This window comes from Octodon degus, unplaced genomic scaffold (genome assembly GCF_000260255.1).
Source record: "Octodon degus isolate 3935 unplaced genomic scaffold, OctDeg1.0 scaffold00001, whole genome shotgun sequence".
Lineage (NCBI taxonomy): Eukaryota > Metazoa > Chordata > Mammalia > Rodentia > Octodontidae > Octodon > Octodon degus.
Window position 1 is genome coordinate 9,684,803 of NW_004524577.1, and position 4,205 is coordinate 9,689,007.

Consider the following 4,205-nt stretch of genomic DNA (forward strand, 5'->3'; position numbering starts at 1 on the left):
AGGCCCGGAGCTCCGTCCCGTCGCGCTGACCCGCCCGCCGGCCCAGGGTCGGGCCGCGAGAACCGCTGCGGCCTCCCGTCCTGTGCGGCCGGCCCGCGCCGACGAGGGTGCCCGCGGGCGGAAGGAGGGAGCCTGTAGGCTTCAGGGGTGCCCTGCACCGCGGGGGCTCGGCCGAGGCCGCCCTGGGGTGAGGGTGAGCCGCTGCCCTCGAGCGAGCCGTGCCTGCGGGCGGATCCCCCGGAGTCGAGTCGGGCCGGGCGGAGAGGCCAGCCGGCGGGGAAGGCCCTCGGCCGCAGAAGCCACAACGCTTCGCCAGCGTCTCGCCGTGGCCCAGGCTGGCCCCGAACTCGGCGATCCTCCTGCCTCAGCCTCCCGAGTGCTGGGATGGCGGTGTGTGCCACCGCGCCCGGCCACGTGCACGCGATCTAAATGCAGCTTTCTGGTCCTGAACGCGTTTGTTCTGTCGCAGCCACTTCTCTACTAACCGCGGTGCACTGTCAGGCACAGTACTGGAAGAGCAGGTGGTACAGTGGGTCATGCTGCAGTCCAGCACTTGGGAGGCTGAGGCAGGAGGAGGATACTTTGAGTCTGAGGCCAGGCTGGGCTACAAGACACGGTCTCAAAAAAAAAAAAAAAAAAAAAAGGAACCATAGCTACATTTAGCAACATAGCTACAGTTACATTTGTTGTGGAGCCAGGCTTGGTGACACATTCCTGTACTGTAATCCCAGCACTTGGGAGGACGGGGTAGGAGAACCACTGGGACTTTGAGACCAGCCTGGGCTCCAAAGTGAGCTCAAGAGTGAGCTGAACTGCATAGGGAGACCCTGTCACAAGGACAAAAGCCACAGAGAACTAGTCCTGGAGGTGCAAACCTGTGATCCTCAGTCTTCCAGGCTGAGGCAGGAGGATTACAAATTTGAATCTGTCTGGGCAGTTAATCGAGAACCAGTCTTTTTTTTTTTTTTTTTTTAAGTTTAATTTTTTTATTTTATTTATTTTTTGTGGAACTGGGGATTGAACTCAGGCCCTTGCACTTGTCAGGGAAGAGCCAGTCTTAAAGGCCGGCCAGACACCTCAGCAGACTAAAGCACCTGCTTAGGCAGAGCACAGTGGCCAGCTCTGCCCCTGGGGTGTGTGCTGAGACAGTGATTGAGATTTGGAGTGGTGACACAGGCCTGTAATCCCAATGCTGGGGAAGCTGAAAACGGGAGGATCACTACAAGTATGATTTGTGTAGTGAGACCCTGTACTAAATACATACAAAAACAGTCTTAAAACCCCCCCAAAAATAGCAAAACAAAAACAAGGTGGGTTTTTTTTTTGTTTTTTTTTTTAACTTATGAACCGCAGTCCCCGTGCATTGCTAAGCTTGTTCTAAGTAGGTGCTTTAGACCACTGAGCCATCTCACCAGCCCCAACAAGGTGGGTTTTTGTTAGAAATGTAAAGTGTAGTTCAAAGACCTTAAAGCAAGCAAAGAAAGGCCCTAGGTTTTTTTGTTTGTTTGTTTGTTTTTAGGAGAATCAAGGATTGAACTCAGGCTCTTGTGTTTGCCGGGCAAGTGTCTATTCTACTGAGCCATCTCCCCAGCCCTAAAGGCCCTAGATTTAATCCTTAGTAACAGGAAAAATTCAGCAGAAAGCAGAGCCATGGATTACCATGTCAAGTACCCTAGTGCTCCCAGGGCCCACCTGGATGTCACTGTTCCCCTGGAAGAGGGAACAGATCCTAGGGGCGTGGCAGACCTGGACCAGACAGTCCTAACCCAGCCACCAGGACTACTGTGCTCAGCTATCGTGCAGCAGCTTCCCGGGGCCACAAAGACTGCTATCACGTAGAGCGAGGCAGAATGGCCAGGCCACCCCACCTGTGTCCTGGGTACTCTATTTTGCGACAGATTGGTTCAGTGTAAAGTAGATAATCTCAGGAACTGTGACACAAATACTCGAGATTTCAGGACATGCATTTTAAGTATAAAGACAGCTGGCAGGGCATGGTGGCATATGTCTGCGTCCCAGCACTGGAAGCTGAGGCAGGAGGGTCCCTTGATCTCAGGAGTTAGAGGCCAGCCTGAGCAACACAGCAGGACTGTCTCAGTACAGCTGCAGCTAGCACTTCATTGGAGGCATTTCTACCTTGTAGTGGAAGTTACAGGGGGACGCTCACAGCACGTAGAGGCTGACAGAGGGTTTTGTGCTGTAGAAAGTAGGCCTTCCAAAGCTGTGAGATATAATAATTGTACTTTATCTTTGCAGTGCTGGGGATTGAACCCAGGCCTTCCCACTGAGCTAGTTTTCATTGCACCCAGGCCAGTTTTTATTTTAATTTCAAGACAGGGTTGCTAAGTCACTAAAGTTGCAGGCTGGGCCTGAACTTGCAGTCCTCCCAGAGTGCCAGGATGACAGGCGTGAGTCGCGGTGGTCTAGTGCTCCCCCACTGCACCAGTACCGCCGGGAAGCTTTGGGGCCTGAAGCCATCTGGCCTCCCCGTGGCCGGCAGGCTGCCCGCTCCTCCAGGCTGGTGGCCGGCAACTCCAGAGCCAGGGTGCTGCCTGCCATCCTGGGGCAGTGGCACTGTACCCGCTGGCCTCGGGTGCCTGGGCCCTGGCTCCTCAGGGCCGCTGCTGTCTGGTTCCTGGCCCTGTAGTCATTGGAGGCAGCAGGACACGCCAGCGAGTCCTTCAGCAGGGGCACTGACTGTCCAGCTGCCCTTGATGGGCTCTGGGGGGTCACAGCCCAGCCGTGAGCACCGATGCCCTCAGAGGACTCTAGGTGAAAAAGGACAATGACAGTAGCACCTTGTGGAGTGGTGAGCCTTAGGGGCACACTGCTGTGCTACGTGAACATAGTCTCACTGTGCAGCTCAAGCCGGCCTTGAACTCACGAAGTAGCCCAGGCTGGTCTCGAACTCCTGGCCATCTTCCTGCCTCAGTCTCCCGAGTGCTGGGATTACAGACACGCACCATCACACAGTGCTCCATAAGAACCTCTTCTAAAGAAAATACTGGTCTGCTACAGCCCATGGCAGATAGCTAGGCAGCAGAAGCTACAGGCTCCAAGCGCATTTCTTGCAAGCTGGGCTTGTGGTACCGCGTGCAGACCAGCAGGTGGCCAGGTGGTGGCAGCAGGGCCCACCTTGGTAGCCTCCACGCTGTGCCCATGCAGGTCTCCAGGGGTAACCAGAGCAGGCAGGATGGCCAGCCGGGTCTAAGCATTTTTCTCAAAATAAAAGGAGACTGAACAGGCTGCCTGCTCCCCTCCTCTCTGAGACCCAACCTGAATGAGCCCTGTGTACCTGGACCGGGTCCTTGCTCAGTGACCTCTGCTTTTTTTTTTTTTTTTTCTTCTGTTCTGGGGTTCGCACCCAGGGCCCCCTAGCCACAGATTCCACATTTTGGATTACTTTTCTGGTCAGGTAAACCACTGTGGTGGCTCACACCTGTAATCCCAGCACTCTGGAAGGCTGAAACAGGAGGATCCCAAGTTTGAGCTCAGCACTGATAACTTCAGAGTCAGCAAGAGCTACCCCAGGAAAGAGAAGAAAAAGAAAGGGGAAAGGAGGCAGAAGTCGGGATGCGGCTGAGCCGAAAGCCCTGGACTCAATCCTCAGTACTGAAACAAAAGCAACCCCTGTGGGGGCCAACTGGGGGGGGCGCTATGGTGGTGACCCCAATCCCTGGACCTGTGCCTTTAGGTCGCATAGTTGGGAGTTTTGCAAAATTGAGAGCTAATTTTGCGTTTTAGTGTAAAGACAGGAAGCGGGGGTCAAGAAAGCCACGTTTTGCCCAGCATCCATCGCCCCCCGACCTGCCCATATTTCCTCAGGCGGCAGTGAGTTGGGGGTGGGCAGGGTGGCCATCACCCTGGCCCGGATGTCCTGTCCTGACTCAGAGCCCTCTGACCGTGAGTCAAGCTGGCTTCCCCCTGCTGGCTGCGAGGTTCTGGAGCCCAAGCCCCAGCACGGTGTCCTGGAGTTCAGGGTCATGCAGGGCCGGCCCAGGCTGGGGGGATGGTGACTAGGGGAGGGGATGGGGAAGGGGTAGGTAGGGAGAGGGAGAAAGGAGTAGGAGGGTGGGAATGAGGGGGGAGGAAGGGTGGTGGTGGGAGGAGGGGGGTACAGGTGGGCCAGGGAGGCAACTCCATGCTTCAAACATTGCCTCCTAAAATAAATTTACTCATTTTTATCTTTTAAAATTTAAATTAAA